Genomic DNA, 15983 nt, shown 5'->3' with positions numbered 1-15983 from the left:
TGACTGATTGCAGGTGGGATAAAATAGCTATGATAGAGGATGACTCTTAGCTTTGCTTAAATGGTAAAGACTTTAATTAAGACAGGGACACAGAAAACAGTTGGCTGGGGTAGGTGTAGGAATGAAGGGATTGCAAGGGGAAGACAACACATAATTTTTCTAGAGACCAGTCTTTAGGAAATAATGAGTAGCTCCACACCAAACCATTTCCAGCTACCACTGATAAAGTCAATGAATCAAAAGAGAACACATCTAAATCTTTGATGCTTATCAAAGGCAAACACAATTGAAAAAGACTTTCATTTTAAGGAACAATCAGGATGAAAAATAACTAAAACACACAAATAATAAATTAGTCGTTTGAACTTAAAGAAAAAGAGCTCATTAACAGGAAGTTATTTACAGGTTATGAATTCTGAGGTTTCTGAACTGATGACTGGACGGAATGCGCAACGTGACCTATTTCTTCCGCTCCTAAATATTATAGTAACATTTACCAAATGAAAATGATAAGCATAAAATACAAAACCCCCCCAAAGAGTCATAGTCTTCAGTTGAGCAACACATGTGGATTTCTCTCCAGCCTTGTCAGAACAGAACATATTCTGGACAAATCAAGAAAGAAGGAAGTCCTGGAGCAATCACAGAAATGTATGCCAATTGTCTGAAAAATAAGCTTGCTGTCATCTTGGGACACCTCATTTTTAGAAACAATGACCCATTTGGCAGCTTCACACACGTTCCTATCTCTGAAAGCTTTCCAACATTCCAGGTCCTCCTTTCTTTAGGTTTGGGAACCTCTTCAGTATAAATCTTCGGTGAAGCAAGTGCAGAATCTTAATTCCATTTAGTATTACTCATTGCATTCACACCTTTTTTCCCCTCATTGTGTTACCGATCCTTGCTTCACTGTTGCAGAGACCTTGTCTGGGCACCTGATATCAAATGACAGCACTGTGGAATGTCTAATTATGTCACTGCTGAACTTGTACAGCTGTCCTGGATGGTCTGTTAACTAGTGCTGCTCCTCTGACTTCTGAAAACAGCCTTTGTTACAGGAAGGGTATGGTTTTGCTCATTAAAAAAAGTTTCATTTTGGATCAGTCAAAATCTGAAGGGCCTCTAGTTAGTATAATTCAAAATAACAAGTGCTACTTTTTGGTTTCCATTGAATTTGTATTGATTACTTAGATTACAAAGGGTAGGGAATTAGGTGTCCCTGAAATCAGAAAATACTCCACCTGTCTCCAAGCATCTGACATCATACCACATTGAATTTTCAGACTTTAAATGGTTCTCTTACAATACAGTGGGGTTCTCCAGAATATGTGAACTCTAAGTCAAAAGAAATTTCCTGGGGAATTTCTAACCTATAGCCCTAGGTTGAGAAAGATTCTGGGAGCTAAGTGTCTTCCCTTTTGAAAGGGAGGCCAGACTGTTTGAAGGGAAGGATGTCGGGTCACAGGAGGAAGAGTGGTGATGCAGTCAAGGACAGCCCTTTGTTGGGGGAGCAGAAAGTGGTGAAGTTTTCGGAAGCAAAGAGTGCCCGTCTGTAGTGAAGGCTACTGACTTCTGAATTCACAATCCTTTCATCCTTTATGAGGTTTTCTTCAGTGTCAACTGCTGTCTTGTTCATGTTTGCCTTTTAACCTGACTTCCACTGTACGGTGACAATTTTTCCCCTCCCATCTTTTTATCTTCAGATACAAATAGTCAAAACAATTCCTTCAAGTTCTTTGTAGAAATAGGCCATTTTCTTTTCAGACTCACAACTTGAGTTCTAATTGTGTTGCTGTGAAATGAATGCAATGTTTTTGCACATTATTATAACCAGAAGTAGCTGAAAATACACACACTGTTCGTCATCTCATACACTACTTTCACATCTCACTTATTAATTCACAATTCTTGAATAATTGTTAGCTTGACACCACCAGAAGTAACAAATTAAAAAAGTCTGAATCACCCTTTCTCAGAAAAGCATGTCGATATGTACATAGGACAAACAAAAAGAATAAAATGTTAAAAGTCCTTTCTTACAATTAAAAAATCTACGGCTTGTTCCTGGTCCCAAATATCCTTGAGATAAAAGGTAGAATATAAATCTGTTTTCAGATTATATGTTTAAATGAAAATGAAGCAAGCATTTTGCTTATGTTGACTGATGCTAAAGCTGAAACTCCAATACTTTGGCCACCTCATGCGACCAGTTGACTCACTGGAAAAGACTCTGATGCTGGGAAGGATTGGGGGCCAGAGGAGAAGGGGACGACAGAGAATGAGATGGCTGGATGGCATCACCGACTCGATGGACATGAGTTTGAGTGTACTCCGGGAGTTGGTGATGGACAGGGAGGCCGGCATGCTGTGATTCTGGGGTCGCAGAGTCGGACACGACTGAGCGACTGAACTGAACTGAACTGAAGCTAAATTTTTAACACATAAATATTTAGGAAAAAAATGATCATTGATGGTATTTTGTAATTCCATCAGTTAATGTATATTCTTAACTTTGTGGATACTTTTAATATGCTGACAACCAAAACTGTGTGAATAAACATATTCTTTTTAACCATTATTGCTTTTCAAATAAAAAATACATGGAATGTACGACATTCAAGTGACTATCACTTTTTCCTCCATAGGATGAATAGGCTAATTTATAACTCGCTAAGGGTCAACAAGGCCAAATGCTCCATAAAATAGAGAGAAAAATACCCAGCATGAAACAGCTGAAGAGTACAAAGGGGTCATTGATTTATAAAGTGTACAATCCTCTGGTTCCCTGCTTCATATTGTGGTCATTCCTCTATAACCCTTTTATTCCTAGATCACTTAAGTCAGTAAAAGTGGTGGCAAGTAAAGAAAGCCTCAGCTCACATTTGGGCCAAGGATCAGCTCTTGATTAGTTCAAGGTTATACATCTGTGCTCAGACAGAACTTCTGATCCCTCCCTCCGACCCTGAAGCAGGACTGAAGACCGGGAGATACCATTCGATATCCATTCTCTGCTTCCAGGGACACGTTTTCATTTGGAATAGGAATGCAAGCTTCCTTCTTTGCAGTTAGGTGGCCAAATGACCAGGTTCTGATCCATGAGATAAAACAGATCTCTGGGTAGATTACTTTAAGGGAACTTACTTAGCAGGGATGTTTAACTTTTGTATTTTCTTCCTGATATTTGGACTGCAGACGTGATGAAAGGAGTTCTGGTTCCCATCTGGAATTATGAGGTAAAATTGAGGATGGATCGGGAGTCAAACAATGAAAGGATTGTGGATTCCTGATGAGTGTATTGCAGGTATACCAGGCTGGGCTGCTTAACTCCAGACTTCTATATGCGAGAGAAAGCAACTCTTATCTTTTCAAAGTAACTATTGTTATGGGTTCTCTATTAAATGGATCCACTCCAAGGTGATAAGAGAAAAAGCATTACTTCAGTTCTGCTATTACTGGGAAAGACTGTATGACCTTCAGTTTCTCATTATACACAGGATTACATACGACAGTGCATAATGATAATAATGATATTATTACTGTTTAATAAAACCTTTACTCCAGTCACTGTTCAAAGTTATTTTTATAGGACTTTTATAAATATACATACTTTTATAGGCCTTTAAATTAATTTTATGCATATGTGTATAAATATATATCGTGTAGGTATAAGATATATACATATAGGAAGAGTAGGTGCTATTATTATCTCTGCTTCATGAATAAGGAAACGTTTAAACGGCAGAGCTAGGAACTGAGCCCTGGACCACAAAGTCTATGGTCTTAATCACAAAGTTATACTGTCTCCCAGTGAAGGAACTAGCCATCTCCTGAGCATTTTTCTCTTCTGAAAATATTATATTTTCATCTTTGATTCCTCCACCATAGATATTCCTTTGCTATGAAGTATGAAACTCCACATCCTAGAATATGTATGTATTGACTCTTAGTTCTGTCTTAAGAGATTTAGTCATAGAGCCCTAGGGGACTAGCAGCTTAGCAAAACAGACCCCTCCCCCAGACTCAACACTGCCAGTCACAGCTGAGGGTGAGGGGAGGAAAGGCCAAGTGGGCAAAGCTCAGTGACACACTTACTCAGAAGAGTAAATCTCTTCTGAACTAGACTTTTAACTGTAAAGTGTAAGAGGGCATGCTCTGATTCTTTTGTTTAAAATAAGAGAATTAATAATGCCATATGCAACAATAGTTTCTCTTCTACTGTTGTTTTCAGTTCAGTTCAGTTCAGTTGCTCAGTGCTGTCCAACTCTTTGTGACACAATGGGCTGCAGCATGCCAGGCCTCCCTGTCTATCACCAACTCCTGGAGTTTACTCAAACTCATCTCCATTGAGTCAGTGATGGCATCCAACCATCTCATCCTCTGTCATCCCCTTTTCCTCCTGCCTTCAAACTTTCCCAGCATCAGGGTCTTTTCAAATGAGTCAGTTCTTCACATCAGGTGGCCAAAGTATTGGAGTTTCAGCTTCAGTATCAGTCCTTCCAATGAATATTCTTCGCATCAGGTGGCCAAAGTATTGGAGTTTCAGCTTCAGTATCAGTCCTTCCAATGAATATTCAGGACTGATTTCCTTTAGGATGGACTGGTTGGATCTCCTTGCTGTCCAAGGGACCCTCAAGAGTCTTCTCCCACACCACAGTTCAAAAGCATCAATTCTTTGGTGCTCAGCTTTCTTTATAGTCCAACTCTCACATCCATACATGACTACTGGAAAAACCATAGCTTTGACTAGATGGACCTTTGTTGGCAAAATAATGTCTCTGCTTTTTAATATGCTGTCTAGGTTGATCATAACTTTCCTTCCAAGGAGTAAGCATCTTTTAATTTCATGGCTGCATTCACCATCTGCAGTGATTTTTAAAGCCCAGAAAAATGAAGTCTGACACTGTTTCCACTGTTTCCCCATCTATTTCCCATGAAGTGATGGGACCAGATGCCATGATCTTAGTTTTCTGAACGTTGAGCTTCAAGCCAACTTTTTCATTCTCCTCTTTCACTTTCATCAAGAGGCTCTTTAGTTCTTCTTCACTTTCTGCCATAAGGGTGGTGTCATCTGCATATCTGAGGTGATTGATATTTCTCCCAGCAATCTTGATTCCAGCTTGTGCTTCTTCCAGCCCAGCGTTCCTCATGATGTACTCTGCATAGAAGTTAAATAAGCAGGGTGACAATATACAGCCTTGATGTACTCCTTTCCTGATTTGGAACCAGTCTGTTGTTCCATGTACAGTTCTGACTGTTGCTTCCTGACGTGCATACAGGTTTCTCAAGAGGCAGGTCAGGTGGTCTGGTATTCCCATCTCTTTCAGAATTTTCCAGTTTGCTGTGATCCACAGAGTTGAAGCCTCTGGCATACTGTAGTTTTACTTTCTGTTATTATTGCTGCTGTTTCTTTGGCATGGAACACCATCAGAATATACATAGAATAACAGACCACCAAAACTGGATCAGTCCTCTTTATCAGGCAGAATATTGTAGGTTAGATACAGAAAGAAAAAAAAGAAGAAGAAGAAGAAAAAGGTAATGATCTACAAATTTCAGAAGCCTCAGCTAGGGATAAGAAATGCTGATGAAAACAATCAGACACTACATGTTAGTCAATTTTGTTTTTTAAATCAATTTGTATCAGTAACAGTCAAGTCTAAAGTCCTTTGGCCTCATATGCAGATAAAGTTCGGAGAAGGCAATGGCACCCCACTCCAGTACTCTTGCCTGGAAAATCCCATGGACGGAGGAGCCTGGTGGGCTGCAGTCCATGGGATCGCTGAGTCGGACACGACTGAGAGACTTCACTTTCACTTTTCACTTTCATGCATTGGAGAAGGAAATGGCAACCCACTCCAGTGTTCTTGCCTGGAGAATCCCAGGGACGGGCGAGTCTGGTGGGCTGCCGTCTATGGGATCGCACAGAGTCGGACACGACTGAAGCGACTTAGCAGCAGCAGCAGCAGCAGATAAAGTTAAACCAGAGAAAATGCTCAAGGTTCCATGAAGCTCTCAAATATCAACTTAAAAATGTCTCCTGACAGAAGCCTGGTTTAACTCCAAGAGACTAACCATTTCTGGCAACCAGATTTCAAAAGGGAGAAGGACATAAAAAGGAAGTCCTTCAGAATAGATTATGACTGATATCCTTGCCCAGGAAAAGGAAGGTCACTGCCTCATTGTTTTTTGGCATGTGGAGAGCACAGCGTCAACATCATCTCGAGTATGCAGAGAATGCTTTATGAGGATTTAAGACACATAAATAGAGAAAAAAGAATTTCAAAGCCTGACTAAAGCTTGAATGGTAAAATTAAACAAACATATGAGTTGTGACTTCCACCTTCTACATATACTATAATATAAACAGTATGAGAATAGTATTTGCCCTGCTCACACTTTTTGATCAGCAATGTTTCCTTTTTCTGTTTCAATAATTCTTTTTATGATATCTTATCACAATGTCTTGTATCCAAATATTTAAAAATATCCATGTATCTGATGAAAGTGTTCATTCCATAATCTAGGATATATAACTTCTTCCAGGATCAAATATAAACAAACATAATTGTTACTTTAATGAATCCACCTGCAATGCAGGAGACCTGGGTTCAAACCCTGGATTGGGAAAATCCCCTGGAGGAGGGCATGGCAACCCATTCCATTATTCTTGCCTGGAGAATCCCTATGGACAGAGGAGCCTGACAGGCTATAGTCCATGAGGTCACAAAGAATCAGACACGACTGAGTGACTAAACACACATAATTTTTAAAAATTATTTTTGTTCCTTTTTGCTTTTAAATATGGAGCATTTCAGAGACAGCTAGAAGTCATTTTTAGCTAGTTAGTTGTTCTGGGTAGGTATAATGGCCCTGATGTTTAAGGTCTTATAGCTGATATATCTGTTTTCAATATTAGGATCGTTCCTATCTGGCCAAGTTACTCATTCCTACATTTGAGATGCCATAATACAGGCATGTTCATCTGTTCCTCTTGAAGGCATGGGACTGGAGCCAGGTTGGGACAATGGTATGAAAGAGGAAGGAGCAGACAGAGTTAAATTCTCTGTATCTCTGTAAATCTCTCAAAGGTTTTCAACCTTTGTTACCGGTTACTAGGGATTAACATGATTATTAGAAAGTATGACTGATAGCACAGAACGTTTACCTGCAGTCCTCTGTTTACACTTCATTTGTTCAAAGTCTATTATCCTAGGATTGTTTTCTTACGTCCTTTTATAAGTTCTGATTATTTCTGACCCAGTTCAGTTCAGCCGCTCGGTCATGTCCATCTCTTTGTGACCCCATGGACTGCAGTGCACCAGGCTTCCCTGTCCATCACCAACTCCCAGAGTTTACTCAAACTCATCTCCATTGAGTCGGTGATGCCATCCAACCATCTCATCCTCTGTTGTCCCCTTTTCCTCCTGCCTTCAATCTTTCCAAAATCAGGATCTTTTCAAATGAGTCAGTTCTTCGCATCAGGGGGCCAAATTATTGGAGTTTCAGCCTCAACATCAGTCATTCCAATGAATATTCAGGACTGATTTCCTTTAGGATGGACTGGTTGGATCTCATAACAATCCAAGGGACTCTCAAGAGTCTCCTCCAACACCACAGTGCAAAAGCATCAATCATTCAGTGCTCAGCTTTCTTTAGAGTCCAACTCTCACATTCATACATGACTACTGGGAAAACCATAGCCTTGACTAGACGGACCTTTGTTGGCAAAGTAATGTCTCTGCTTTTTAATATGCTGTCTAGCTTGGTCATAGCTTTTCTTCCAAGGAGCAAGCATCTTTTAATTTCATGGCTGCATTCACCATCTGCAGTGATTTTGGAGCTCCCCAAAATAAAGTCAGCCACTGTTTCCACTATTTCCCCATCTATTTCCCATGAAGTGATGGGACCAGATGCCATGATCTTAGTTTTCGGAATGTTGAGTCTTAAGCCAACTGTTTCACTCTCTTCTTTCACTTTGATCAAGAGGCTCTTAAGTTCTTCCTCGCTTTCTGCCATAAGGGTGGTCTTATCTGAATATCTGAGGTTATTGATATTTCTCCCAGAAATCTTGATTCCAGCTTGTGCTTCATCCAGTCAGCATTTCTTATGATGTACTCTGCATAAGCAGGGTGACAATATACAGCCCCGACATACTCCTTTCGCAATTTGGAACCAGTCTGTTTTTCCACATCCAGTTCTAACTTGCTTCCTGACCTGCATACAGATTTATCAGGAGGCAGGTCAGATGGTCTGGTATTCCCATCTCTTTCAGAATTTTCCACAGCTTGTTGTGATCCACACAGTCAGAGGCTTTGGCATAGTCAATAAAGCAGAGGTAGATGTTTTTCTGGAACTCTGCTGCTTTTTTTGACAATCCAACAGATGTTAGCAATTTGATCTCTGGTTCCCCTGCCTTTTCTAAATCCAGCTTGAACATCTGGAAGTTCACGGTTCATGTATTGTTGTTGGCTTGGAGAATTTTGAACATTACTTTGCTAGTGTGTGAGATGAGTGCAATTGTGTGGTAGTTTGAGCATTCTTTGGTATTGCCTTTCTTTGGGACTGGAATGAAAACTGACCTTTTTCAGTCCTGTGGCCACTGCCAATTTCCAAATGCTGGCATACTGAGTGCAGCACTGTCACAGCATCATCTTCTAGGATTTGAAATAGCTCAACTGGAATTCCAGCACCTCCACTAGCTATGTTTGTAGTGATGCTTCCTAAGGCCCACTTGACTTTGCCTTCCAGGATATCTGGCTCTAGATGAGTGATCACACCATTGTGATTATCTGGCCCAAGAGAAATTTGAGGGGTGGGGAGGTGGTAGGAATGGTTAACAGTATCCTATTGTGATTTTGTACTGTTTCAGTTAGAGTTCTTCAGTAATGACAGTAAAAAGGGAATTTTATGGAAGGATGTAAGAGAGCTCAAGGAGATCCAACCAGTTCATTTAAAGGAGATCAATCCTGGGTGTTCATTGGAGGGACTGATGCTAAAGCTGAAACTCCAATACTTTGGCCACCTCATGCGACGAGTTGACTCACTGGAAAAGACTCTGATGCTGGGAGGGATTGGGGGCGGGAGGAAAAGGGGACGACAGAGAATGAGATGGCTGGATGGCATCACCGACTCTGTGGACATGAGTTTGAGTGCACTCCGGGAGTTGGTGATGGACAGGGAGGCCTGGCGTGCTGTGACTCATGGGGTCGCGGAGAGTCGGACATGACTGAGCGACTGAACTGAACTGAACTGAAGAGAGTCATGGATTTGAGGTAACGAGTGAATCGGGTTTGAAATAACCAGGGCCCTGGTCCCTTTGCCCAGAAGGAAATGAAACATTTCTTCTGTGCACGCAAAACTCTGACCAAAATTCACAGTCCTAGGAGAGAGAATCTTATGATCAAACTCAGTTATGGCCTAATGGAATTGAGTGACAGGAATTGAAGAGAAGGACCTAGCTGTGCCAGCCACTAGAACTGCACACAGCGGAGAAAACACAGTTCCCCAGATGCAAGAATGATAAGAACAGAGAATGAAGGCTGGCTGACTGAGAAGCAATAAATGGCCGCCTCCCTATTTTTGGTTTTGTGGGACAGAAGACAAGACTTGTTGACTATCAGCAGTAATACACCACTAAAGAAAAGAAAGAGTATTAATAAAAACTGTAGCTGAAGAACGTGGGTATCCTTGTGCTTAAACAAAAGAAAAAAACTAGTAAAAACAGACCAAACTCTGCCTCTGTGATGGAATAAAGCTGTTAAATGTTAGAAACATGAATAGTTCCCTATTTCTTTCCACTATGGTTAAAAAAAAAAAAAAAAAAAAAGATTTTTACCATGAGATTCTGGAACTTGGCAGGGAATTCCAGATGGTTCTAAAGATGCTATTAGTCTGTTTATTTCATCTGCCATTTCATCCATTGTTATTAGTATTTATTTATCTCTATCTCCAAGTCATGAGGATATAGTTTGGAAGACTGACTAGATTTCAGTTAAGTAGAAGACAGACAAGATTGGGTTTCGAAGACCCTTTGAGTTGCAGAAAGTTGGCACAGTTAAAAGGCATAGAGTGATTCCCAAAGTAATTTCAATTACTTTGAAATCAAGTAATTCTTGGTTTCAAACTGAGATGTGACCAAAGAAACTAGAAGCACGTGAAATCGTTAGGGAAAAGGTATCATAAAATCATAAAATTTTACAGTCATCACAGAATTTGGAATGCCAAATACTTCACTTATAAACTCAGCTGATCTCACTCTATACGCAAGATATATATCACCCATCACTCAAGACACTCTGTTACTGATCAGCAGCAGTTACAAATTGCTTTGTCTCTTCCAAACCCATCTCCTATAACTCTGCTCTCATTATCTTGCTAAACTTTCAAGCTGGATCCCTAAGACTCCTAATAGTCTTGATCCAAAAACATTCATTCCCAAAACCACACCCTCTATATCAAGCCACAATGATCTTCTTACCATTTTCTCAGACACATTTCCATCTTTCACTATTTCATGACTTTATATACGCAGTTTTGTTTTTCTCAAACGTGCTGACCTTCTAACACACTGATGGACTTCTTCTCATCCTTCAAAACATTTCATCCCTTTTTTATCTTTGACAACTTTTTGAATTCCATCAAACTGGGTTATTCTCATTTTCTATATTCCTATAGTACTTTGCACTTCTCTTTCCTCTAAAATAAATATCATCTTGTTTTTTAGAGTTTATATGTCTAGGTCGCTCAGGCCTCATGTCACCTAAAGGTAGGCATCCATTTATTCTTCTTTGGATCTATCCTAAACTTAAGAACAGTTTGGTTTATTGTCAGTGCTCAACAAATAATTATTGATTGGTTAAATGAATGTCAACTGAATTTCTGGTATCCTGCCATAATCCCTGAGAAAAGAGGAATCTTTAACTTATGTCATATTTTCCTTGCTACTACAAGGTGTGTCTTTTGAGATTTGTGCATATAGTGTATGACCTACCTTCACTTGAAACATTAAAATGAAATTAATAGTTTTCCATGTTTTATCTTCATTAGCCTAAGTTGTATACTGGTCTTTATAAGTGTAAATTAAAGTCTTATGCTATTTAGGAAAGCTGAGACAATCAAAACCCCTGTGCTTTAAAAAGAATATCCATATCTATTATTTGAATTCTATACTATTCTGTTTATTTTAACAACATTTTTCTGGATATAGTTTTGAATCTCATTGACTAGATGTCCATTTTCAACACCATCTCATCATATACTATTCACAGGGGTGTTTTGTTTAAAAATGCACAAAGGTATCTTATTAAATAATGTCACAAACATGAAGTTCATTATTATGCAAATGCCATCCTTGGAACAGATTTGTTAATTGAAACTCATTTGCATAATTAATGAACTCCCAAATGAATTATGCCTTTGCAGATTTGTGCAGCATTGTTTTAAAATAAATTATAAAATACATGTCAAAGGAAGAGTGCTTTCTGGGTTCCCATAGCATTGTTTGAAAATTAATTACCAAATGCTTGTCAAATTAAAATGAGTTTGTAGTTTTTACAATGTTATTTTAAAATTAATCACAAAATAAAATGTCACTGCATTAAAGTAAACAACTTGTTATATTCTCCAAAAAGAACCACAGAAAATAGCATTTTAACTTCAATTATATTGTTTAGTATAGTGATTCTAGTGTTTTATTCATTTCATCTTACACTGTGACTTAAAATTGGTAGTTGTTAGCATGTTAATGTTTTGATAAATTGAGATTTAATTTAATTTTATTAGGTAGCTTACTTTACACAGTTGATGATTAATGCATTGCATATGAACCAAGTACGGGTTTGTTCATGAGAAGCTGGAGTTTAAAGAACATTCAAGGTCACTTAAGTCTGTTTTATGAATGGTATTCTTAAGGTTCATTTTATTGGAATTTGACAGCTGTCAATAAGAATGATTAAAAGCGTTTAGCATGGATCTTTTTCTACCTATTCAACAAATATGGTGGTATGATGTCTTTCGTTGGTGCAGTAAAGACTTTGGACCTCCCCACTACCTTCTTCACTCTATAGGAATTCTCTATTCTTGTACAAAGACCATAGCTACCGCCAGTCCTGGACTCCCCAGTCCACAGGGAACCCCCATCTACCATGAATATAAGTGGGAAACACCAGTATATCTAAACAATGATTTGGCCAAAATGACTTTTGAAACAACAGATTTGGTAAAGAGTCCCCAGGAATTAAGGTTGCCAATCAAATATCTTTTCAAAACATTAAAATATAACAATAATAATCCTTTCTTAGATGTATGACAATATGTAACAGTGAAACACTCACTCAATAAATTTGTTTTAATAACAGTATCCTCTTTGCTTGTCTCCTGATCCTCCAAACTAAATCTACTACTATGGTTTATATTCATATTTTATCAGTTCTTGACCATGGAATACAATTCCATGGCAAAAGTTCTTTGTTTAACATCATCGCAACCATGCAAACCAGTCAATCCTAAAGGAAATCAACAATGAATATTCATTGGAAGGACTGATGCTGAAGTTCTAATACTTTGGCCACCATGTGCAAAGAGCTGATTCATTGGAAAAGACCCTGATGCTGGGAAAGATTGAGGGCAGGTGGAAAAGGGGACGACAGAGGATGAGATGTTTGGGTGGCATTACTGACATAATGGACACGAGTTTCAGCAAACTCAGGGAGACAGTGAAGGACAGGGAAGCCTGGTGTACTGCAGTCCATGGGGTCGCAGGGAGTGGGACATGACTGAGTGATCGAACGACAATAAGAAGACAATTCATTCTTAAGTAAACAGATAAAATATTTTACTTCTACTTTTTATTGTATGTATCGCTGCCTTTCTAAGCCCCATGAATTATTCGATGTAGCCCTTTCTATAAACCAGTAAACATAACAACCCTTTCTAAGAGGCAATATTCCTTCCACTTCATACCCGGTGGGTGAATAAGAACTCAAGTGGCTGATGCAGATACAGGAATTTGACTTCTTGCCATTTCCTCTTCAATTCTGACACACATATTGCTTTTAAAACACTTTTTTTCACAATCAAGTCAAATATAACCACTACTGTCTAAGATATGATGCTACAATTTATGTATTTCTTTGCTTCAATACCTCTAAATACTTTAACTTGACATCCTTTTCTGAAATTCTTTATCACTATGCTCATACATACATGACAATAAAACATCCAGTGGAGACAAACTATCTCATTTGGACTAATAACCACATGCTGAAATTATAAGTTAATTTCTATAGAGGCAGGAAATTTCATGAGGATCATAATTTACTTTGAGAGAGCTTCCAATGAATTAAAGCAGACGTGCTCTAAGTGAAAGAATTTGATCCATTTGCTTTTTAATGGACTGTAGTTGGCAAAGCAGTTGTAGACATTCCAGTTTTTAGGAAAATGCTCGTTTTGATGAGAACAAGAGTAAACAAGGAAATTTTTACTGACTGAATGTCAAACTTCTCTGCAGCTTTATAAGATTACTAGTCTGCTGCTGCTGCTAAGTCATTTCAGTCGTGTCCGACTCTGTGTGACCCCATAGACAGAAGCCCACCAGGCTCCCCCGTCCCTGGGATTCTCCAGGCAAGAACACTGGAGTGGGTTGCCATTTCCTTCTCCAATGTGTGAAAGTGAAAAGTGAAAGTGAAGTCGCTCAGTAGTGTCCGACCCTTAGCGACCCCACGGACTGCAGCCTACCAGGCTCCTCCAGCCATGGGATTTTCTAGGCAAGAGTACTGGAGTGGCTTGCCATTGCCTTCTCTGGGATTACTAGTCTACTTGACATAATCTTTTTTTTCTTTTTAAGACTGGATTCATTTTGTTATATGAATTTTAGAATCATGGGTAAGACTGCTATTCTATGAATTTGATCAGAATTCAAATTTTCTTTATTAAAACTATGACTTGTTTAAGCTGACTTTTTATGTCGACTTCTACAGAATGTCTTATATATTGGGTTGGAGAGGAAAGTGGAGTTTTTTTCTAAGTTCTCTTGGAGGCCCTTTCAGGTTTCTACTGTTTTTTCAGGAGCCTTTGCCAGGAAGCTTTGTTGTCCAGATTAAAATCAGAACCATATAACCCAAAAATATATACCCTTTATTTCTAAGAGTTTACCAAAGAGAAATTGACTTAATGCTATTTTGTAAGCTAAAGCTACTCCCGAGACTGCAACATCTACAATGCTAGTTTCCTATGATTTCTGTTCTACCTATCTAAAATCCATTTCTATTCTGATGTTATTTCTAGGCATTATATCTATGTTCTTCCAAATTTGCAAGCTAACAAAATATCTAAACTGCAAGTTGGAAATTTCTCCCCAAACAAATGATGGATTATTTTGTATCAGCCCTGGGCATAAATAGAACATTTTCTTCGGAAACAATTTTGAAAAGTATAATATCTTATTTCTAATCACAGAAACACTATCTCACATTAGACTTTTATAAAATATTACATATATGTTAGTCTTATATATGCAATATATAGAATGTTCAAACTACCGCACAACTGCACTCATCTCACATGCTAGGAAAGTAATGTCCCAAATTCTTCAAGCCAGGCTTCAGTAGTACGTGGACCAAGAACTTCCAGATGTTCAAGCTGGATTTAGAAAAGTCAGAGGAACCAGAGATCAAGTTGTCAACATCCACTGGATCACAGAAAAAAGCAACAGAACTTCAGAAAAACATCTACATCTACTTTATTGACTATACCAAAGCCTTTGACTGTGTGGACCACAACAAACTGTAGAAAATTCTTCAAGAGATGGGAATATCAGGTCACCTGAACTGCCTCCTGAGAAGTCTGTATGCAGGTCAAGAAGCAACATTTAGAACTGCACATGGAACAATGGGCTATTTTCAAATTGGGAAAGGAGTACATCAAGGCTGTATATTGTCACCTGTTTATTTAACTTGTATGCAGAGTACATCATACAAAATGTTGGGCTGGATGAAGCACAAACTGGAATCAAGATTGCTGGAAGAAATATCAATAATCTCAGATATGCAGATGACACCACCCTTATAGAGAAAGCAAAGAGGGAACTAAAAAGCCTCTTGATGAAAGTGAAAGAGAAGAATGCAAAAGTTGGCTTAAAACTAAACACTCAAAAAATGAAGATCATGGCATTTTCTCCCATCATTTCATGGCAAATAGATGGGGAACAATGGAAACAGTGAGAGACTTTATTTTCTTGGATTCCTTGGAAGAAAAGCTATGACCAACCTAGACAGCATATTAAAAAGCAGAGACATTACTTTGCTGACAGAGGTCTGTTTAGTCAAATCTATGGTTTTTCCAGTAGTCATATATGGATGTGAGAGTTGGACTATAAAGAAAGCCGAGCACTGAAGAACTGATACTTTTGAACTATGGTGTTTGAGAAGACTCTTGAAAGTCCCGTGGACTGTGAGAAGATCCAACCAGTCCATCCTAAGTGAAATCAGTCCTGAATATTCATTGGAAGGACTGATGCTGAAGCTGAAACTCCAACATTTTGGCCACATGATGTGAAGAATGGGCTCATTTGAAAAGACCCTGACGCTGGGGAAGATTGAAGGCAAGAGGAGAAGGGGATGACAGAGGATGAAATGGTTGGATGGCATCACTGACTCTATGGACAGGAGTTTGAGCAAGCTCCATAAATTGGTGATGGACAGGGAAGCCTGGTGTGTTGCAGTCCATGGTGTCGCAAAGTCAGACACGACTGAGCGACTGAACTGAACTCAACTGATGTTAATCCAGACATGTCTTCTTTTATTGCACTTTATCATGCTTCACGATATTGTGTTTTTTACAAATTGAAGATCTGAAACAATCCTTTATCATGAAAATCTACTGGTGCCATTTTTCCAACAGCATTTGCTCACTTCATTGTCTCTGTGTCACATTTTGATAATTGTCACAATATTTAAAACATTTTCATTTTATTATATTTATAAGCG

The sequence above is a fragment of the Moschus berezovskii genome, chromosome 2 (genome assembly GCF_049115385.1).
Source record: "Moschus berezovskii isolate FMDL1 chromosome 2, NW_MosBer_1.0, whole genome shotgun sequence".
Lineage (NCBI taxonomy): Eukaryota > Metazoa > Chordata > Mammalia > Artiodactyla > Moschidae > Moschus > Moschus berezovskii.
The sequence above is the reverse complement of the archived record's forward strand: the minus strand, read 5'-3'. Positions refer to the sequence as shown.